Source organism: Oryctolagus cuniculus, chromosome 3 (genome assembly GCF_964237555.1).
Source record: "Oryctolagus cuniculus chromosome 3, mOryCun1.1, whole genome shotgun sequence".
Taxonomy (NCBI): domain Eukaryota; kingdom Metazoa; phylum Chordata; class Mammalia; order Lagomorpha; family Leporidae; genus Oryctolagus; species Oryctolagus cuniculus.
The window spans coordinates 115937342-115961541 of record NC_091434.1 but is presented as its reverse complement, the minus strand read 5'-3'; the positions used below and the strand labels follow the sequence as shown (position 1 = coordinate 115961541).

The following is a 24200-nucleotide window of genomic DNA, read 5'->3' as shown; positions in this document are numbered from 1 at the left end:
GCCTAGCTTCTCTTCTTTTGAAGCAAGCAATGATGTAAACAATGTAGGTCTTTCTTTCCTGCTCCAATAATTATGCGGAATGTTGTTCAGTTGTTCAACATCTCAAGTGATTCTGCTGCTTGCTTTTGAGGTCTACCAGCAAGATAGAGTCCTACTCCTGATATTACTCTGAATACTGTTCTGAGAGAAACTCCCTCTGATCTGTACTCCTTATTAATAATGTTCCCTCCTTTCTCTGAAAGGCAGTAGCTAAAACAGTTCCAAATTGTCTCACCAGTGATCCCACAAGGATCACTGAGAGCAAAAGGGAGGAATAGAGAGGTGTTGCATCTGCTAGTTCACTCCCCAGGGGCCATAACGGCCAGGGCTGGGCCGGGCCGAAGTCAGGAGCTTCTTCCAAGTCTCCCACATTGAGTTCAGGCGCCCAGGTACTTGGGCCATCCTCTGCTGCTTTTCCGAGACATGTTTGCAGGGGGCTGGATCAGAAGTGGAGCAGATGGGGCTTGAACCAAAGCCCATATGGGATGCCAACACTGCAGGTGGTGGCTTAGCCTGTTATGCCACAACACTGGCCCCTGGCACTCTTCATCTTTTACTCAGTGTGGGAAAGGGATGCAGACTTTCCTATGCATTAACAGTTCATCTTACTACCTCTGCTGAAGAAATTTCCACTAGCAATGAAGCAGCAGTTGCTACCACTATGTAAATAAGAGTATTCTTCAGTCTCTTTAGGAAAGATGAGATCCAGTATTTTTGCCCCACTTCCTGCAACACTGAAGTCTTTTGCCCCTGACTATGGCTGCTTGACCCCTCACCACCTACTCACCAAATAATACATAAATGGCTGCGCACTGCATAATAACACTTTGGTCAGTGATCAGCCACATATACAGCAGTGGTCTCAGAAGGTTATAATGGAGCTGAAAAATTCCTATTGCCCAGAGACATCATGGCCATTGTAATGTCTTGGCACAACACATTACTCAGGTGTGTATGGGAGGCTGGTGTAAACAAACCCACTAGGCTGCAGTCATATAAAATTAGAGCACATACAATTATGTATAATATGTAACACTTATTAAGGATAATAATGATGTTACTGGTTTAGGTATTTACTGTACTATTTTTAACATTATTTCAGAGTATACTCTTCTACCTATAAAAAAAAAGTTTATGGTAAGATAGAGTGCCAGGTTATGCTGGCAGTGGCCTCCTCATGTATCTCGTGTTTACTGCATCTCCAGATTGCAGCTAGAAGCCACATCAAGTGATTGGCCCACACCTTCCAGGTTCGTATAACTACACATTGTGATGTTTGTACAAGGACAGAGTCACCTAATAACATTTCTCATAACATGTCCCGGTTGTTAAGTGACACATGACTGTACAGCCAGTCACAATACTCTTCCCAGAGGTTGGTGGAGCTCCTGGACCTGTATGTAGCCAGCTTGTTGTTCCCAGAGGTGACACATAGTGTTCATTTAGAGAGTATGTATGGCTGGGGGTAGAGGCATAGAAGCCACAGAAGTTTTTCCATCTGCTTTGCCTGGCTGATGACTGTGGTGGGTAGAATAGACACAGAGCTGGCAGTGTATCCTTGGCCTTAAGCCCTTTCAATATTCACTGAAGAAACTCTTTCTCCCATTGCTCATCATCTTGCATCCTTAAAGCATACCCTTAAAACAAGTGCACTGAGGGCTGAGACACTTGCAAGTCTTCTCTCAGTGGTGGAGAGGTGGCATTTGCACTTTTAGGAGCAGGGTAAGAAGAATCTTCCATTCCTCTTTCTTCTTATGCTCTGTTAAGCACTTTCACTGCTCATCTCTGATAGGACAGCAGTATTCTGAGTTTCAGCCTAATGAAGCTGATGAGAGGTGTGGTATCTTTTTTTTTTTCACTTTTATTTAGTAAATATAAATTTCCAAAGTACAGTTTATGGATTACAATGCCCCCCCATAATTTCCCTCCCACTCACACCCCTCCCATCTCCCTCTCCCTCTCCCATTCCATTCACATCAAGATTCACTTTTAATTCTCTTTATATACAGAAGATCAATTTAGTATATATTAAGTAAAGATTTCATCAGTTTGCACCCACACCAAAACACAAAGTGTAAAATACTGTTTCAGTACTAGTTATAGCATTACTTCACATTGGACAACACATTAAGGACAGATCCCACAAGAGGTGTGGTATCTTAGAAGCCATATAAGGAAACACATTTAATCAAGGCTGTGGACCAGATTTGGTGCAAGGTCCCTAGTAGTGATGTCACCAAGAAGGTGGAGCAGGAGATACGAACCTCTATTATACAGACATACACACACAGAGAGAGAGAGAGAGAGAGAGAGAGAGAGAGCTCTCCACAAGCCAAAGCCAAAATACCTGTAGGAAGATTCAAGCACCCATTTAATAATCTGTAGAAAAAAAAAGAGAGAGAGAGAGAGACTATCTACATAGAATGATACTAGCTACTAGGCACAAGAAGGAAGGAAACTCAGTTTATGCATTCAAAGAGTTCTCAGCTCAGTAAGGATCTCAGACTACTAGATGGTATGTATATACATCTGTTAATATTCTCATCATTATTCTGAATTTTAAGTTTCTGAAGTTTATTTCATGTTGCAAGACACAAAGCTAAATTTCAAAGGTCGTAATAAACAGTAGTCTGAGCACCCTGCACAACATTTGCAACACTTGATTACCTTTGCTGGTTTTTGTACCTAACTTCTCATCTTGATTCTTAGCCTCTGGGTGGTAGGGGATTGGTGATACTTTTCACTGATTTCTAAGTGTATAGTTAGGTCCTAAATTTTTACCAAGTGAATAGGTAAATATAAATAAATAGCATACAGAACATAAAAATTAGGATGTCCTGGAAGTATACAAGCAAAAAAAAAAATGCTATGAGACAATCACTTGAACCTCCTCAACATATGATTATGTTTAATTAGATTGTAACGTGTGACTTGTTTGTGACAAATCTCACAGAATTTCCTACTGAATTCTCCAGATACTTCAATGGAATCCGTGGTTGCTTCGCTCCTCTGCACAGCTCTTCCTCTGCTCTGCAGAGGAGGGGAGTTAGCCCTGGTTTGGGATGTTTATGCACTTGCTAATCACACATTTGTTTTCCCTCTAAGCTCAGTCCTGCCTGCCAAGAATAGTTCAAGATGACAATCATTTTCATGTTCTCAAACAGAGATTCTGGAAGGATATGGAAGAAGGAAACAAAACCAGAAGGTTAGCAGTGACAATAACAAGGAAAAAGAAGAAAATGGGTATAAATATCCTACTTCCCTCCTTTTATAGCCTGTAAGTATTCTGTTACTCCTGTTCACCTGCAATTGCTTGGCACATTAGGCGTCAGGTAGAATAGGAAGACTTCAGTAGCTACAACAAATTAGAAAGCTTAGCTATCCCCTTCACTTATGTTAATCTTTTCACTTGCTCTCTCAGTTCCCCCACCCTCTGCCTGGATATGGTTGTGGATGTGGATGTGTTTGTCTTTCATGTTAACTTGAAGCTACGACTAGTGACTGTTAGCAATATTATTTCAAAATTTGTTTCCATAAATCATTGTTTCCCAAACTGAGTTACATGAGATGTCCATAGATACTCCATGGAAAAAAGATTTCTGTTCAAACATTAGGGAAATTTGCGGTTACACAAATTTAAAAAGGTTTCTTTGTAATAGGTCTTTACATGTCCTTTAATTTGCCAATATGCCTTTTCTTTTTTTTTTTAACTTTTATTTAATGAATATAAATTTCCAAAGTACAGCTTATGGATCACAATGGCTCCCCCCCCATAACTTACTTCCCACCCGCAACCCTCCCCTTTCCCTCTCCCTCCCCCCTTCCATTCACATCAAGATTCATCTTCAATTCTCTTTATATACAGAAGATCAGTTTAGCATATATTAAGTAAAGGTTTCAACAGTTTGCACCCACACAGAAACACAAAGTGAAAAATACTGTTTGAGTACTAGTTATAGCATTAAATCACAATGTACAGCACATTAAGGACAGAGATCCTACATGAGGAGTAAGTGCACAGTGACTCCTGTTGTTGACTTAACAAATTGACACTCTTGTTTATGGCATCAGTAATCACCCCTTTCAGTCTCCAAGGTTGCACCACAGAATCCTTTCTCTGATTTTATCTGGACAGACTAGTACTCTGACTAACACACTTTAAGAAATGCCACCCTTTTATCTTAAACTGGGAGTTCCTATCATCAGAGACACAGACATTCTGAACTATTGCTGTCCCTTGGATTGGTGTGCATCTCTTGACAATCTGACATCACAAGGAAACTCTCCCAAATACTCATACGACTCGAATTTCACTCTTTCATGACCTCTGGGTTGATATCTCTGTACCCTAGAGCCTGAGATGCCCATCCTGCAGAAAAAGACAAGCTAGAAGAACATCCTGGAAGAAAGATGCTGAACTGGACACCATGGTTTCAGAAATATACCTATACAGCTCAGAACCCGACTTAAAATGTCGTCTCTCAGTAGTTGCTTGAGAGAAGAGGAAATGCCCTTCCCTCCAGGAGCTCTTTCATGGAGAGGCCTATTTCTTCTATTTTTCACCAGAGATAGCCTCCCTATTATAGGTAGGTTTGTTTTATTCTATGTTCCCACCAACAATGTCCTCTCTCCACCTAACTCCTACATAATCTCCAATCTCTTGCTTCCACATGGAGCCCTCCCTTCCCACTGAATTTTCTGAAGATCCATGGTATTTAATCACTACACCAGAGGTCAACACGGTATGGTCCTCTGGCCAAATCCAGCCTTCCACCTATTTGTGAAAACACAGTATTATTGAAACATAGCCAGTCCCTTTGTTTATATATAGTCCAGGGGCTGTTTTCCCACTACATTGACAAAATTCAGTGGTGGAGACAGAGAACATATAACATGCAAGTCTAAAATATAGACTATCTGTTACTTACAAAGAAAATTTGCTGAGCTCTTTTCTGTATCATTTCTTTCATACTTATCAGATGCAACTTTGCTTCTTACTGGTACATGTGCTGTAATTTTTCCATATATCTTCTTAATGAATTTTAAACCCATAAACATCAGGGTCTATTATTTTGTACTTTTCTTAGTGCTCTGTAACATCTAGCACAGAAGAGATTATCAATAAACTGGTTAACTGATTTTTTTTAATTATTTATTTGAAAGGCAGAGTTAAAGAGAGAGACCAAGAGAAAGAGATTTTCCATCTGCTGGTTCACTCCCCAAATGGTCACAATGGTCAAGGCAGGGCCAAACCAAAGCCAGGATCCAGGAACACCATCTGGTCTCTCACATGGCTGCCAGTGGTTCAGGCATCTGGGGCATCTTCTGCTACTTTCCTAGGCACATTAGCAGGGTGCTGGATAGGAAGTGGGCAATTAGAACTTGAACCAGCACACTCATATGGGACAGCAGTGTTGCAGACAGTGGCTTAACCTCTGCATCACAATGGTGGCCCCTGATATTTTTTAAACTGATTTTCTTGAAAGAGTACAATTTAGCAAAAATTCTCCATAAGATGTTCCAGGTGCCAAAAAGAAGAAGGTAAAAGCCTTGCTATTTTCATGCCTTTCAGTTTAGCAGTTTGAGATGGGACGTAGTCATAGGTGGTTTTCTTGAGTAGCTTCAAAATTCCTCTGAAAGTAAAATGAACTTCAAAGGGGAACAGCCACATATTTCTCCATGGTGTCTTGGAAAATATCCATTATTATACAAATTATAAAACCTTAATACTTTTCCCCTATACAGGGTACCTCAGAAAGTTTGTGGAAAACAGAATTAAAAAGTAAGGCTATTCTGGTGCAAAAAATAATTAAATCCATGCTTATGAGGCTTCTTCAGAAAGTTCATTTAATATGAAATTATGAAAAAAATTATGAAAAAAAACTATGCATGGATTTCAAAAATGTTTGCACCAACTGTTGAAATCTTTACTTAGGTAAGAGTTGATCTTCTGTATATAAAGATAATTAAAAATGAATCTTAATGAAGAATGGGATGGAAGAGGGAGTAGGAGATAGGATGGTTTGCGGGTGGGAGGGTAGTTATGGGGGTGGGGGAGAAACCACTATAATCCAAAAGCTGTACTGTTGTACTTTCGAAATTTATATTTCTTAAATAAAAGTTTTCTATAAAAAATAAAAAACAAAAATGTTTGCACCAAAATAAACTTATCTTTCCATTTCACTTTTTTCACAAACTTCCTGAAATACCCTGTACTAGACACTGATTCTAACTGCCCAAAGTGGTTGCCATCCCCATCCCAACCTTCCCCCATTCCCCTACACACAGTAGGGGAACTACTGAAGGTTTCTGTGTATACTAGCAGACAGAATGGGGACTGGGAAAATGGACTGATGGAAGTTCTTCAGTGGCCATCGTGCCAATCTCCCTGATGGCCTCTTGGAACCCCAGTCCAGTTCTGCAGCTGGGTGGAAGGAGTAGCCTGGCGGAGACCTGTTGTCCCAGGCTGGACTGCCCTGCAGCAGCCTGTCATTTTGAGAATTTTATTTATTTTTATTTTTATTTTTATTTATTTATTTGAAAGGCAGAGTTACAGAGAGGGAGAGGTCTTCTATTCACTGGTTCACTCCCCACTCTGCAATGGCCAGAGCTGCACCAATCCAAAGCCAGGAGCCAGGAGCATCTTCTGGACCTCCCACGCAGGTGCAGGGGCCCAAGGATTTGGGCCATCTTCTACTGCTTTCCCAGGCCATAGCAGGGAGCTGGATCAGAAGAGGAGCAGTCAGGTCTCAAACCTTTACCCATATGGGATACCGGCACTGCAGGCGGCAGCTTTACCCACTGTGCCACAGAGCCGGCCCCAAGGCCTGTCGTTTTGATACTGAAAGCTGCTTACATAAGTAAGTCTCCAATGAATCAGACTGGAAGGGACAAGAAGCTCTTTGCAAGGTGACAGTATCTGTTCTGAAGACCTCTCCCGTGAATATTTGTCAGGGCAAATGAAAATCCTAACCTGAAAGAAACCTCTTTTCCAAAAGCCAGCAGGAAAGCCTCCTCTTTATTAAGCAGCTTCATATACTCATGTGGGGTTAAGTCAGTCACTCAAAATAATTATTTAGTTTGTTCAATGCCAAGGAACAGGTCCTAATGTTGTGTGTGTGGTTGCTTTGTGCATGTCTGCATTTTTATGGCTCCAAGGGGTTGGATATCTGGGCTGAATCACTGGTTTGTGGATCCATCTACCATTTGTCCTACCCACAAACACAATTGCTTCAATGAAGTAAAGAATATTCTCAGAGCTCTCCTGCAGCAGGCCCTGGCTCTACAGCTCCTGACAGCTGACTCATCCTCACTTCCAAATAAATGTGAGCCTCGAATTGGAGTTAGATGTGATGTGACCCTCCCCTGGCCTGACCTTGGTTGGTGGCCTGAGCTGGAAGAGTCCAATTTTTTTTCCTACTGTGAAATAGCAGAAATAGCTATGTCCAAAATCTATAAAAGTAGCCTTTTATAATTCTTGCAATTTTTTGTAGTTATAATTTTTAGTGTCTATGGGTTGAGAGAGGATAAGACTTATTCATAGACTTTACACTCTAGTGGTTTGATAAATACATAACATGCTGAAAAGGAGTTTTATGGAAAAGTAAACGTTATTCATCAGGGCTTTAGTTTCTCTTGTGTTTGCTTTCAGTTGAGCAATACTGTGAGTTGTTTGTTTGATTTTTATTTATTCTTCACTTACTGGGCTTTCTTTCTAGATCCTTGACCTAATCTAATCCAAATAAGCATAGCACTTAAGCAAGTCTAAATATGGCATATGTGGCAATGTGTATATCTTTTTTTTTTTTTTTTTGGTATTATCTTTTGTTCACATATAGGGATGCTAGGGAAGGCAAAATGTGGCAAGGTGCTATTTTATAGCATGTTTAATGCTTATCAGTAATTTTTTCCCTCTGACCCTCTGCCTCAGACAATTAATTTTCTTGAACTGTTCACGTAATGGAAGAACACGAAGTGGAGAATAATGTTAGTACTGGCGAATATAATCTTGGAAGAAAAGCTGTGCAATTATTCAAAGACCTAATCTTATCTCTTGTTTCATTTTTATATCACAAGTCTACATTGAAAAGTATTAGATAGACTGTGCTGCTGTCCCACACCTTCAAACCACAGTAAATAAATGCCGCCAAGTGCCACCAGGAGTGAAAGAGCTTGTAATGAGAAGTGTGAGGAGACGTGTGCTCCATTCATCATTCTGTTCAGTCCAATATTGAGGCTCTTGTTATCAGCAGGATTCGTGGCGATGTCATCACGGCTGGCATAAATCTTCTGTCACTGTAGGTCGGACTGATACCCTATTAAAACTCTGCTTTCACCTAATCACAGAATGACCTTTCAATGTCTTTAATTAACCTCTGACCTGAACCATGCCAATGTCTTGTTGGTAGGTAAATCTATGGCATGACATTTGCTTATGACACTACATTTGTCTTGGTTTAATCATCATACCTTTCAGATTATGGCCTGAATGAAATACAGTTGGGATCCTCGTTAATAGTTGGATTAATTTTTAAAAGGTTAGAACATAATATTTTCCTCTGAAATCCCAGTGATATCTTTGCAGACATTTTCCCTGGGGAGTTGGGGTCCCCACACTGAAATAAATTCAGGTGACCCTTCAATCTCACTACTAACATCATGTTTTCTACTTAAAGTTACTCTGAGTGGCCAGAGGAGCTGGAAGCATTCTAGGGCCTATGGATGACCAAAGGACAAAAGATTTAAATATGATCTGTCCTGCCTAGACCAAGGTAGTAGAATGCAACACTGAATGAGAAAGAATTAAAGGAAATAGAGAGAGGGAGGTAGCAAGAAAGAAGAGACAACGTTTTTTTCTCTCTTTGGGAATGTGATTTTCTGCTCTGGAATAGGCATACACCTCAGGTTCTGATATTTCTTGGCATCATAAAATTTCAGTTATATCTCATTCCTCCTCTAAGAAGGACCTTGTCGAGGAACTCCTTTCTGAATTAGTAATTATTACAAATGTAAACTCTTCATAGGGAAAATAACTTTCTTCCAAATGAAGTTACAAGTGAAAAAGTGGTTGCTTATTTAAATTAAGTTTTTGAAATGATAATTTGTGATTAGCCTATAAATTATAACATTATAAAAATTAAATAAAGGTTTTGAGCTATCTAAGATTAATCCAGTTTTATACCCAATCAGAAGCCCTATGAAGAGCTTATACTAGGTGATCTCTCAGGTCTTTTTAAGATATAAAAGTCTAAGAATCAGTGTCTCAATATTACAAAGTCTGGATTTATTGAGTCTGAATTCACAAAGTTTTCTCATCTTTAAAATACTTTTTAAAAGTTACACTTTTAAAAGTTTAGGAGATGGAAAGTTTTCAAATGTCCCACCTGCCTCTGCCCTCTGTATGGTCTCTGCCTCCTACCTGTGCCTGTGCTGGCCCACCTGTAAAGTGAGGATTGTACCTATCAATAGAGACACTTTAAGGATTAGAGAGAGCATATAGGTAGCACTTTAAACAACATCTGGCCCAATTTATTACGGATGCTGCTGCATCCATTAGTATCTGTAGCATTCACCAATAGATATATTACCTCTTAGGCTGACACACTAGCCCAACTTAATCTCTTATCTTCTAAAATAATACATTATAATGGTTAATAACTTGCCTGTCATTCCTGTGTTTGAATAACTGCTCTATAACCAACTTCCTGGATGTATGATCATCAGGAATTTGTTTAAGCTTCCAATATCACAATTTCTCCCCCATACAATGGGAAAATAATTGTACCAAATTAATAGAACTACAAAATAAGATAGTACATGAATCAGGTACCACGACTGATTTACTGAGTAGTTTACCTTAGATGCCTAGCATAAAATCTGACATACAGAAAGAGACTAATGTTCATGAACTCACTAAACAAATGAACAACTTCAAAACTTTGTTGAAGATACAAGAGAGAGATGCAGCTCAATGGGAAGGCTTTGATGTAGTCAGGTAGCTGTAGTTTGAGGGTGGAAACACCAAAGAGGGAAAGTCCTGACTGTCTGGGGGTTTGTAGCCATGTTCTGACATGTTTTTAATCCTAAATTTAATAGGAAGTAGGGGGTAATAGCATGATGAGAAATGGAGAGTGAATCAGAACAAAACTTCTCTTTCTCTGCTTTTCTCTTAAATATTGGGGACCTCAGGGTTCAGTCCTGTGGACACTTACCTTTGTTCTCTACTAGTGTTCTCAAACACAGCCGTTTGACAATGTGCAGAGACTTTAAACTTTTTTTATTTATTTGAAAGGCAGAGAGAGAGAGAGAAATCCCATCCGCTGGCTCACTTCCCAAATGCCTGCACCCTGCAGGACCGGGACAGGCCAAAGCCGGGAGTCCTGGAATTCAGTCTGGACCTCACACATGGATGACAAGGACTCAAGTACTTAAGCCATCACCTACTGCCTACCAATGTGCACATAGGCAGGAAGCTGGAATCCAAAGTGGGACCAGGGCTTGAACCCATGCAACTCTGATATTGGATAAGAATGTCACAAGTGCCGTATTAAATGCTGTGCCAAAAGTCTAAACCTGCAGAGACATTTTTGGTCATCACAACTGGAATACTAGTAGTGTCTAGAGGGTAGAAGTCTAAGATATTGCCAAATATCTCATAGACTTCTCTCATCTTCTGTTTCCTCACAGCCGCAACACAAGCTGTTCTTGCTAGCCTTCTTATGACTTCCAACCTACCAACCTTCACACATTCATACACACACACCACACACACACACAAACACAAAATCACTGGATAAGAATCTGCCTCTGAACCCCAGATTCCCTATGGAAAATGTGTCTATTAAAAGGTTGTTTTTTGAATGTCCTTTTAGTAGCCATGAACCTTTCAGTTCCAGTCTGTATGCCTTGTGAGTCACTCCTTTTGGAAACAACTAGAAGAAAAAGAGCTTGCTACTGGAAATAGAAAAGAAAAATAAAGTAGAAGGCAAAGGAGGAGGGGAAATTTTTGCAATGAAGAATTGGGATATTTAAGAAGGAAATATTTTTAAAAAGGTGATGCCTCATTCATTTTGCCAGCAAGCAAATGGCCAAGTTGTTTCTACAGAGGGCCATGAGCAGAGCCAAGGCCAGAGCTCAGGTGCTTTTGTTTGGATGTGGTTTGTCCCCCATGGGTTCCCTATGCTGGATGTTCAATCCCCAGTGGTGAGAAAAGTATTGAAAAGTGGTGAGACTTTTAAGAAGTGGGGCCTAAGGTTCCAAAGGGACAAATATCATATGTTCTCTGTGATCTGTGACAACTAGCTGAGCAACCTAAAAGGAAACCTGTAGAAGTGAAACTGACACTATGAGAAGCAATGATTTGATCAGCCCTTGTCCTGACTGTTGAGGAACAGCTTACTATTTTATTCTTTTTAGTATCTTCTTTTTCTACTTAACCACTGATTGTACTCTTTACTTAACACAGAATTATTCTTAGGTGTTTAAATCCAATTGAAAACTGATCCCTGTTAAAAATAAGAATGGGAACAACCACAATCAAGCTGTTCTTGCTAGCCTCCTTATGACTTCCAACCTACAAACCTTCACACGTTCATACACACACACACACACACACACACACGCACACACACACATACACAAAATCACTGGACAAGAAACTGCCTCTGAACCCCAGATTCCTTGTGGAAAATGTGTCTATTAAAAGGTTGTTTTTTGAATGTCCTTTTAGTAGCCATGAACCTTTCAGTTCCAGTCTGTATGCCTTGTGAGTCACTCCTTTTGGAAACAACTAGAAGAAAAAGAAAGAGAGGGAGGAGATGTACAGTTTGGCACACGTTCCCTTGGACTTACCCCTAAAGGTGAAGCTAAAAACTTGCCTTGGGACTCCAAATCCCATTAAGTTGGCAGGTACCAATGTCATCTTACTGGTTAAAGTAATCAGTTTAAGTTCATAACTGATCATAAAGATAGGATTAAGTGTCAAAGGGATTACATGAATAAGACCAAGTATCTGCTAATAATAATTGATATAATTAAAAAGGAGAGAATGATCCAACATGGGAAGCAGGACACAAAGCAGACTCATAGAATGACAAATGCCCTAAATAGCACTCTGGCCTCAGAATCAGCCCTTAAGGCATTCTGATCTGGCTTAAAAGCCCATGAGAGCATTTCAGGCATGGGAAGCCAGACTGTGGCAAAAAATGACCTAAATGAAAGATCTCTGTGAGTGAGATCCTGGTGGAAAAAAGGGGCCATCAAAGAAGGAAGTACCTTTCTATGAAAGGAGAAGAGAACTTCCACTTTGGTTATGGACTTGTCTAAATAATGTCAGTGTTTGTGGACTCAAGAGGCTTTCATAGCCTTGGCAGCTCATGACAAGAGCCTCGGATGATCACTGATGTAATAAATAAGAGTGTCAATTGTTAACAACAAGAGTCACTATGCACTTGCTCCCCATGTAGGATCTCTGTCCTTAATGTGTTGTACTATTAGAATTAACAGTAAAACTAGTCTTCAAACAGCACTTTACACTTTGTGTTTCTGTGTGGGTGCAAACTGTTGAAATCTTTACTAAGTATAGAGTTGATCTTCTGTATATAAAGATAGTTAAAAATGAACCTTAATGAGGAATGGGTTGGGAAAGGGAGTAGGAGGTGAATGGTTTGGGGGTAGGAGGGTGGGTATTGGGTGAAGAACCACTATAATCCAAAAGTTATACTTATGAAATTTGTATTTATTAAATAAAGGCTTTCTAATAAAAAATTTAACAAACAAATAAACAAACAAAAAAAGAAGTGGGATCTAGCAGAAGGTGATCAGATCATGGAGTCCACAGTACCCCACCCCCTTCATGATGGATTAATGCTGTCTTGTGGGAGTGGATCAAGCCTGAGCGAAGTAAATGTGTTCCTGAGAGAGTAGGTTGTCATAAAAAGAGGGAGCCTGGCCCTCTCCACAGTCCTGGCTTCCTGTCCTGTGATCTCTTCTGCATATGCCGTCACTATTGTGATGCCATCTGTCATGAGTCCCTCCTAGACAGCACCATTTTCTTCAACCTCCAGAACTGTTAATTAAATAAACCACTTACCTTTATAAAGGACCCAGCTTCAAGTATTTTGCATAGCAACACAGACCATCTAAAATACCTGGCTACTAAACAGATAATTCAAATATATCAAATTAGCCATAAGGTAGCCCAAGGCCTTTTCCATCCCATGCATCCAAAACTACTCTGCATTTCTGGGCCCCCGGGAGTTGTAGGAGTTAATAATTCTAAGTCAGAACATTAGCAACCTTGAACATTTAGATAAAAGAAAGACACAGACAGAAGATGCCTCCTAGTCTGCATATTATCTGAAGAATCAGTTTACAAACATCTTGTTGATTTTCTCCAGGAGAGCATTTCAAAAAAGGTGTTAATAAACAATGAGTATTAGGATAAAATTAACTAAATAGCATCCATGATAATAAATAAAGTGGATGAGATGTCACCAAAAACTTACTTTGTTTTCTTTATTGTTTTACCTTCAAAAACAGAAAAATTCAAAGTGAGTGGCAATGGCTGGCTCTTATCTCCAGTTTTCATATTGTCAGACATCCCTGATCTTCCATTGGCTTTTGAGAAACAGCATTGAGGATTCATAGTAGTGTGTGCAGTGGTTGGGGTGGGGAGGATGGCTTAATAGAATGGTGTTCAAGTGCTCTATCAGAGTTCTTTTGATGCCATGGAGCAAATGGACTTTGTAGGAATGCCTTGACTGGATGCCTTTTTAAGCCAAAGCTTTTAAGATGTATGTGCCTTGCTGAGAGGTATTCCCTGTGACCACAGAGCACAGAGCCATGGGCCAATGATGCATCATGTCTGCAGAGGTCGTCGGAGCATTAAAATGACTCCCCATGCAATCCCATTTAGACCTTTGTCCCCACAACCAGGGTTTATCTTGGCAAGGATTGAGTGAGGAAGAGGAGGGAGAGAAATCAGAGCCCACCCTCAGGAAGGGCCTGGCATTTAGACTTTTGACATTTTCTCCAAATGAAGCTGTAAAAACACTCTACTTTTTAAGTGTTAAAATGTTAATTTGGGCCGGCACCGCGGCTCACTAGGCTAATCCTCTGCCTTGCGGCGCCAGCACACCGGGTTCTAGACCCGGTCGGGGCGCCGGATTCTGTCCCGGTTGCCCCTCTTCCAGCCAGCTCTCTGCTGTGGCCAGGGAGTCAGTGGAGGATGGCCCAAGTACTTGGGCCCTGCACCCCATGGGAGACCAGGATAAGTACCTGGCTCCTGCCATCGGATCAGCGCGTTGCGCTGGCCGCAGCGCGCCAGCCGCGGTGGCCATTGGAGGGTGAACCAACGGCAAAAAGGAAGACCTTTCTCTCTGTCTCTCTCTCTCACTGTCCACTCTGCCTGTCAAAAAAAAAAATAATAAAAAAAAGAAAATAAATAAAATGTTAATTTGTTAAATGTAAATGTTTTAAAACTACCATATATTTGTATTCCTGTCTTGGCATCTCTTTTATTTTCAGTATCTCTGGAGCTCAAGGACAGAAGTGACATGGTTTCTTTCTATCTCTAGAAAGCCCTGCCCAGCCTTAGAATCACCTACGATTACTCCTCCAAAATACTGAAATTTTTTCAAGAAAGAGGAACTCGATAGATGAGAAGCTGAAAATGGAAATGATAAGTGAATATGCAGTGGGCATTTGCAGGTCCAGAGGAAGACACTAAAATTTATCCCATTCAGCCCCAGTTAAAGATACCACCCTCCCACCCCTGACAAGAGCTGGGACTCAATCTTTCATTTCCATAGCCCTAATTCTTTGTACAGTCCTAGAACACAGTAGGAGCTCAATGCCTGTGTGTTGAATGGATGAATGAATGAATGAATTAACAACATAGCCTGGACAGATGATTCTTTATGCAATATATGATACTGTCAAATTCAACTGCTTGCAAGGGAATCATTTGTCTATGGAGTAGGCAAATTTTCAATCTAAAATTGACTTCAAGCCATTGCTCAGACCAAGTGCCCAACTAAAGGAACATAAATGATTCTTAATATTCAACCAAGGAAAGCATAAGTCAGAGAGGAGATCTGCAGCTGGAAAAATCAGAGTATATTCCAAAAATCAAAGAGAAATTCCTCTTGGATTTTCTAATATTTGGGATTACCTGGGTCTGGGTCACAGACTGTTAGTGTGAACAATCAAGAATTGGCTGTTCATGTCGTTATTAAGTCTGCTTGGACTAAGACATATGCTTGATGCCTGATCTCAGTCTCTGCTACTCCCCACCATGCAGCATGTGGTGGGAATGGAGGCCCAGGTTAGGGGGCAGTGACCTTCTGTCAATATCTCCAACAATTAGAGTTTCCCCCAGAGCTATAGAAATTAGCTGGAATTTTTTATGAACTCTACAATCATAGTAAATGTTAACTGAGGTCAGCAGGGCAGGGGTGGGGATCACAGACAAGGGAACAAGCAGTTGTCTCTGCCAGCTGCATTTTCCTTTTACGACATCCTCAGGATTGTCTACACTAATACATTACGTGTATTAAAAGTACAGCCAACTATGAACAAAGTTGAAGAGTGGAAATTTCAGCTTTGGGCATTGCTGCCCCTTTTCCTCACCTCTTTGTCCCTGTCACTTGGCCTTCACACTTGAACCCATTAGCCACTCAAGGTCTTCCTCCAACAGCTTCCCTGGGATGATCTACCTTCCTGGACTCTCCTCCTGCCCCATGACCAATTCGCTGTCCACACACTCTGTTCTGCCAGAGGCCTACCCTCAGCTCTCAAAGGTCAAATCTAGGATTTGATAAATGAATATGGGCTTCCAGGTTAATGTATTAATTAGTACTCTTTCTTTTTTGTCATTGGGAGAGAGAGAGAGAGAGAGAGATCGATCAAGCGAACTCCTATCCACTGGGTTCTCCCCCAAATTCCTACAATAGAAGCTGAGAGTCCCGCATGGGAGTCATATCTCCCACATGGGTACTAAGAATCCAGTCACTTGAGTAATTACTGCTGCCTCCCAGGGGCTGCATTAGCAGGAAGCTGGAGTCACTTGCCTGGGTTGAACTTGGGCACTTTGATGTGGGATGTGGGCCTCTTAATAATCAGGCCACTCCAATGGGTACTCCTTCTAACAAGTTTCCAAGACAACTGCCCCATTTATGTTGGCTTATCCAACACAATGGCTCATAGGGAAGGTATCATGAAACAAGATTGGGTAAGGTTAGCTACAGGGAGAACATTTTGGGATCTGTGAACTGAGCCTCTCCAGGTATTTGTTTTTTCTTTTTCTCTTCTCTTCTCTTCTCTTCTCTTCTCTTCTCTTCTCTTCTCTTCTCTTCTCTTCTCTTCTCTTCTCTTCTTCTCTTTCGCTCTTCCTCTCTCTCCCTTCCTTCCTTCCTTCCTTCCTTCCTTCCTTCCTTCCTTCCTTCCTTCCTTCCTTCCTTTAAGAAAACTTTTATTTAGTGAATACAGATTTCACAAGTACAGCTTTAGGAATATAGTGGTTCTTTCCCCTATACCTACCCTCCCCCCAACTCCCATCCCACCTCCTCTTCCCTCTCCCATCCCATTCTTCATTAAGATTTGTTTTGAATTAACTTTATATATAGGTACTTGGTTTTGTATGGCTGATTCTCCCCATTGAGGTGGATGAGGATTGAAATTTCTCACACTGAGGCAAACATCCAGGATGTCACTTGCCACATTTCTACCCCATTGGGTTCTTGAGAGCATTTTGTATGCTTTTCAGTTTATTAGAGTTTAGTGAGAGCATTTTTGCAAACACAAAAAGAATCACATTACAAAAATATATATGACTTCACAATAAATACAGAGAAAGGGATTCACCATGAAGGGGAGATTCTGTGGCCCAGTCTAGTGAGAGAAGGCATTGGATGCATATGAGGGCACTAAAAGAAGTTCATGGGAAAATGAGATGAAAAGAAATTTATTTTGGTGCAAAAAATTGAACTCTATGCATAGGTTTTTATAATTAATATTTTTGTGGACTTTTTAAGACTCCTTATGTGCATGTTTTTCAAGAATTTTGCACTAGAATTAATATCTTTTAATTCCCTTTTCCTCAAACATTTTGAAATACGCTGATATGAAGTGAAAATCTACCCTCGCAGCTGAGCTTTCCAAAGAAGTTCTTAGCCTCACCAGAAAGAGTGGGATAATTTATAGGTTAACATTTTCTTTTAATGTGGATAGCATTTTCCTCATTTATAGTTAATTAGGTTAAGCATGCATGGGGAGCGAGGGAGAAAGGCTTTTAGTGATGTTCTAAATGATTAGTAATTTGAATAAAGTAAAGAAGCTCTAAAAGATGGAGTGCTGGCCATGTTAAACTCGCTCCTCTTCTAAATGCTGGAATCAGCCCACTGGAGTTTGGAAGGAACTCTGGAGATTAAAACACTAGAGATAAAAAGATACAAATTGTGTTATATATTTTAAGCCGTGTTTAAGAATGTAAGTACATGTAATATAAGGGACATCAAAACAAACACTGAAGACCGAATATACTGAATTTTTGGTGTCCTGAGAGCCATGGTATTGAGTTTTGTTCTTTGAGTCACACCTGCTTGCTGGTGCCCAGGGATAAATTGTTGATAATGGGCAAGAAACATCTGTTTTAAGGGACAGGTGTTTGTCTTAGCGGTTAAGATGCGTGTATCTTATCTCACAATGCCTGGGTTTAATAAGCACCTCGGGTTGCTGATTCCAACCTCATGCTAATACAGACCCTCAGAAGTAGCAATGATGGCCCCAGCGATAGAGTCCCTGCCACCATGTGGGAGACCTGGATTGGATTCCTGGCTCCTGGATTCCATTGTGGGCATATAGGGAGTGAACCAGGAGATGGAAGCACTTGCTCGCTTGCTCGCTTGCTCTCTCTCTCTCTCTCTCTCAAATAAATAAATAAAACATTTAAAAATAGTGTGGCTATATCAGCAGGTTGGTGGACCTTATAATCACATGGCCTCCAAGGAGTGAGAGCCCCTGGAAAAAAAATCCCAATGAGAATATTAGAGGAAGAGAGAGGCCCTCAGCTGCTGGGGAGCTCCTGTCGCCATTCAGTCCTCCAGTCTACAGAGAAGCTCCCTCCTTAGAGTTCCCTTCCCAGATGCCCCTGGAAAAGGAGGGATCTTAGAGCAACTCTACTTTGTTGTGTACCATCAACAAAGTCCACTGCACCCTAAAACAAATTAACAACACTAGTGGGGAGGCACGAGCAGGGAAGGGTCCTTACCTTCTAGATTCCTGGCCATCCCACCTGCTCTGAGTAACTGGCTTGATGAAGAGGTGACTCTTCCTCCCCACCATTGTTTTAATTTCATTCTAATTGAACTTATGGCTGGAGATAGCTTCAATGGACTCTTTTTCTTTTTTCTTCTGGTTAAATTTCCTTGGGGAGTGTACCCCAAGACCTCGCTCTTAGTGATAACTTACTCTGGCCAGCAAAGCCAGGGTCTATTTATTACATCTCCCAGCGCCCCTCCTCCACTGCAGCAGGAGGGGCCCCACTGCTGTTGCTGATGACTGGAGAATTACTCAAGTGTGAACTGTTGCACTGTCTGTCACTTTGCTCATTAGGCAAGTGAGAAAACGTATCTATGGCTCTGTCTCATGGTCCTCATTAGCTTAGAGGCACATTTTTACTTCCCTTATTTGTTTTAAAGACGAATGCATAAGAAGCGGTATTAAGTTGGTGTTCCTCAGTATAATTTTAAGAAGCAAAAGCCTGGATAATCTTATTATCTTCCCAATAATTGTGTTGTTCAGACGAAAGAGAAAGGGTAATTGTCTCTACTACATTTCCAGCCAGGGTGGAGGGGGGGTAGCTGATTTAGTTCTGGTAAAAATTCCTGTCTGCAATGTTGGTGGAAGATCCTGGTGTTTTATGAAAGATAGTAAACAGATCCCCAATAAGGACAATGACATCAACTAATGAGCCTGCATCCTGGAAACACTGCTTCATTTCCTCCTAACGTTCTAGTCCCTGCTGGTAGAAAATACAATATTATCTCTGCCTTTGTGTCAAATGTAATTCCATTTCCTTTTGCAAATTTAGCAAAAGGTTAGGGTTGGAGTTTTTCGATTTTTGTGTTTTTTTTTTTTTTTTTTTCCCAATGGTGCATTGGATGGTGAATATGGGAGGGATATGTGGGGGTACATCTAGTGTTTGATTTTTATAGAGCACTCTTTACAAGTATTTATGGCTGTTTATCATCTCTAGATTTCTTTACTGAGATGATAAAATGGGGCTGAGATCAGCCAATATCATTCAAGAGTTTGACATTCCGGTTGCCTTCCTGATAGAAATGTGTCGGCCAATTTCTTCTTTGCTGCACTTAGCTTGGGGTGTTTGGGATCCATTTTTGTTCAGCCACATAAATGTTCCAAATTCATTAGCAACTGTGTGGCTTCCCAGCTGCAGATACCCTGTGGCTGGTGATTTCAGTGGAGAACATCTGCCCCACAGGGCTAAAGGAAGAAACCTGCTGTATTCTTTTCCTTTAGCTTAAAACTTTTAACTCACATGGATCATGTTAGGGTTGACATTAGCCGCTTGCGTCGGTGCATATACAGGTTTGCAAAACAGAAAACTATAGATGACTAGACTGATAAATATACGGAATATGTTTCTGTTTAGTTGCATTCTCAGATCTGAGTCTTGGAATCTAAGAAGTGTGGAAAAAGGAGTATTCTATTTTTTTTTAATGCTTGATTCTTTTAGTAACAATGCCAGCTAAAATGCCTGAATTTTCATCTGCCTCGACCATTTTCCCCATTCAGAGAAATGAGAATGCACATCACCCATTCAAGGGAAATATAATGCATTATTATAATATGACTTGGCCTAAGTAGCTAATCACTTTTTATTAACACTTTTTGGCCCAGGGAGTTGGGATTTCTCCAAGCTGCCTGTCAGAGCAGGGATTCTGGGAGTCTATATTAGTAATTAGCATTACAAGATCTCGACTCCTGGGGTGATTCAAATTAATACAAAATAAAAGTGCAAATTTCCAAATAGCTTTGAAAGCCATATCTATTATTAAATTTGTGTTATTAAAGCCCTTCCCAGCCAGTATGACAGGAGTCCAAAGCAGACGGTTTCCTTAAATATCTGCACGACTCGTCTTGGGTTCTTTAAAATTAAATAAAAGAGCATACAATGAGAGATCAAAAGAATTTTCTGTACAATTGAGTTACGCCTTGGCAGTAAAGTTTTCCACCAAACCAAATCCCTACAAAGCAATATTAGTTTCATGGTCACAGTTGCTTTTGGACTTTCCTTGATACATTTGGCAGCTATCTTGAGAGCATCCAAAGAACCGCTGGCAACATCAATCACTCATTTCATAAGCAGGCGCTAAGAGGCGACAGGAGGGCGCTTGGCACAATACCATCTCCCCACCATGGAACCCCTCCCAGGCAGGAAAAAAAGAAGAAACGGTGTAGCATAGAGACATTCTGGAGCACCCGTCTTGGAATAAGGTTCCACTAATGTGTAAATAACCTGCTTTCTCTAACCATGTCTTTAGCAGACTAAGTGGTTAATTGTTATTGATCAGCTCTGCCCACTGTTCCAATATCAGTCATTATTGAAAATAATCTCAGTATCCTTCATTAAGCATGCATCTGTTTCCATGGGAATGCATTTTAAACACAGAGAGCTACTTGAGTGTTATTGGTTTCACTGGTAGCGCCGGCAGTGAGGGCTGTGGTTGCCCAATCTGTCATAGTTAATCAACTCTCATCTCTTAACACTGGCTGCAGTTATCAATGAGGTAAGGATTAATATTCTGGGCGAAGCAGATGATAAATCATTTGTATATAATTAGTGTACAGCAAGGTTACAGCTGACATGAATTTTTATCTTAATTATGAGAGAAATTTGTTCCATTAATTTAATTTAGTTTGCATGAGTGGCTAGACACCTAACAAAGTTAATCTTACACCTGTCATTACAACATTAAGGAGAAAGCCTCTTGTTGAGGCGCCAGTCTCAGATCCTCCTGCAGATGAGGATAATGTTGTTCCTCCTGATGTGGAAATAGATGATCACAGACAGAAGATGTAAAGTCGACTCTTTTTAAAGTTGTCTCGGGGGATTTATGGGAGAATATTGAAGTAATTCAACCCAAGTTGCTGTGCTTTGGATGCCACACTCCCTTTTCAAAATTACCTCTCTCATGCCATGTAAATCAGGTGGAAGGCACAAGAAATTTTTTTAATGCATATATGCTAACTTCAGAGCCTCTAGCCAGACACAGCTTTGCCTTGTGACAAGCTATTGCATTTATATAAAATGTAGTGAATTAAGAAACATGTGCTTGGTCAGGTTGTCTGTTCTAGGTGCTTCATGTTTATGTTATAATTGAACGGAAGAATTCATACAACTCAGTCTAGTGTACAATGGTAATTATGCAGGCATCCCAAAGCCTTCAGCATTCTGCACCAGCCGAAACCTTGAACTCATTATCTAAGTATCCACTGTGTCTGATCAATCATATTTGATTGATATATTGGGGGGTGGGGAGACTGTTTATGCTGCAGAATGTGCCGTTCTTTATTTTCCTAATGATTTCAGATAAAAAATAAAAATACTTGCTGAGTTGGCTTATTTCAAATGGTTTCCTTATAGTCTTGTCTTTGGGATTATTATTTTGCTCTGTTGTCTGACCTGGTGTAGGGGAAATCATTAAAGGAAAAAGGGCAGAAAGTCACAGAATTGCTGGACAAAATCCCGGTAAATAGGATGACCAAAGAACAATTTTAGAGATGTTGAAGTAGAGCTAAAACTGGCATGATGGAAGAGCCCATTTGTGAAACTGTGTATTTATACTACAAACCCCAGCTTCCAAGGGAGAGGGCCTTTGCATTTAGGAAACCCAAATCAGCCTGCAACAGAAATGTTAATTGCACAGTAACTCAGATTAATGTATTGTAATATTAGTCCACAATTATCAGTTGGAGATAGGGTCAAGAAGTGTGTAGTTGGTTATTCACGAGAAATGACTGATTTAAAAACAAAGAGCTCTAATGGAATTCAATAGTGCTTTTCAGTCATTCTGCTTGGCATCTCTATTACCTGAGATGATTCACAGTCCATTATGGGAGCTTCCATGCTAATAGAATGTCTATCTTCTGTAATACAGACACATCAGAGCACTAACTGGGAATCTGTCACAATGAATTTCATCTAGATTTCACTTCATCTCTTCATGGACTGTAAAATTTGCTCTTGTACAATGCCTAAATTTACTGTGGGTAATTGAGAGAGAGATCTATAGATGCAGCAGCACTCGGTAAAAAGCAGTTTTCCAAAGATCTATTGTAAATTGTGCAGCTTTGGCTCAGCTGGGAAAGATTATGAGGAGCTGAACCTTGCCTTTACTAATGAGATGTTTTGGTGGATTCAAAAGGGCGGGGTGGGGGGAGAGATGCTTTAGTGGATTCTGCCACGAGGAAAAAGGAAAACAGGACCCTATCTTTCATTCTGAGGAAACCTCTGCAAAAGGGACAAAAATAAGTTTGGACACAGGCTTCATTACCTTCCACGGGAAGTATAAATCAGGGCTACGATAGACATAATATTTTCCAAATCTGCCTGCATTTACTTGGCAGAAAAAGAATGTCTCATGCATGACCCAGCCTTCCAGTAGCTTGCATTCGCCTCCTCTCTGCAGCTGCAGGTAGAACAAATTCCATCTCTCATTTGCTAAGCCTTCTGTTTCACAGATTGTTAATCCTAACTAAAATATTTGGTATTAAGCTATCTGCATGAATTGTTGATAAAGAATTAAGATAACATTTGAGCTATTAAATATAATGTGTGATCATATTTTTTCAATGGATACTTGGGTTACTGCTCATAAAGTATACATACCAACCTCCCCCCAACCCCCTTCAAACCGTTTCCCCTTCTTTATTTTACTTATTCCCATCAAAAGCTAAACAGAATCACTGGGTGCCCTTAACAATCATAGGGCTTAATATTTGTTAGCCAATTAGAATTGTGATATATTCTATAGCTTTTTTCCTAAGCCAGGAACTGAATAATAGCATCATGCTTCACTGGCGGTGAAGTGAGCTGAGCCTTTACATTAGGAGAAAATCAGAATGGTATGACTGCAGTTCATTACTGAAATAGGTAACTGATGAACTGAAAAGACAAAGGGCATTGTTAAATGAAATGTCATTATTAGAGGTGCTCATGTTTAACAAATGTACTGTAAGTTAATTCAGTAGTGTTTTCTATAAAGTTCTCTCCTGAATGTTCGCTGTTCATTTTTACTGTCTCTGCATACCTAACATCTCCTTAAAAATGTATTCCAGGAACAATGTCAACTTCCAATCATGGGGAATAATTAAACCAAGGTCAGAGTCATCTTCGGATCTCAGGTATTTGTGTCACTTTCACTGGAAACCTTGGCCAGATGTAATTGTGTTTATGTTCCTGGATTTACATGCAATGTGCAAGGGTGTTAACAATGCTGGCGGGGTAGGAGGAGGGAGGGAAGGCGCACAGTTTGCAAAAGACTTGAGAAAAATGTTTTCAGCTTAAAGACGAAAAAAAAAAAGCAATGAAACCCCTTTGGCATCTGTGCAAAACTGTTTGCTTGACTCTGGAGGTGATAAAAATAATTTATGAAGCTCTACATTTTTAGCAAGAGGAAATGACCTCAGCTTTTGGCAATCTGATGCAGTTAGTGAAGCCTCTCTCTACTACTTTTATGGATTTCCTTGAGCTACATATTCTGTGACCTGTATTTCAGATTTATTGGCAGATACATAAGCCACATTAAGTAATATAAAATGCGGTGAATGCATCAAACAACTCAGCAGGGACCGACTGACAGCAGGAGAGGAGAGGCTGCCTCTTCGAAGGAGTCCCTCTGAATTGGATATGTGTTTATGCATTTGTCTAACCAGGCTCTGCATTTTTGTTTTAAATAAAGACATTAGTTCAAAACAAAGGAGTCTCCAGCTAAACACACAATATATTGGGTGGCAGGACGAGAATCTACAGCAACTATAAAATCTAATCAAACCCTCAGGATTTCGAGTGCGAACATACTCTGCTTCCAATTTGCGGGGTGGTGGTTGGGGCTGGAGGGGGGTGGAGTCTGGCTTCT

At 40.4% G+C, this 24200-nt stretch overlaps 1 long non-coding RNA gene across 4 annotated transcripts in view; it reads left to right on the top strand.

The window, feature by feature from the left end:
* Positions 1-24200, top strand: part of LOC103348741 (uncharacterized) — a 68613-nt gene that overhangs the window by 17012 nt on the left and 27401 nt on the right. For 2 of the 4 annotated variants that reach the window (XR_011387323.1, XR_011387322.1), the window contains 3 exons: positions 3204-3316; positions 23401-23466; positions 23841-23976. This is a non-coding gene — a long non-coding RNA (uncharacterized lncRNA). Of the gene's footprint in view, positions 1-3203; positions 3317-4391; positions 4532-23400; positions 23467-23840; positions 23977-24200 lie in introns of those variants that run through there. The other 2 variants (XR_011387325.1, XR_011387326.1) reach the window with 2 other exon arrangements.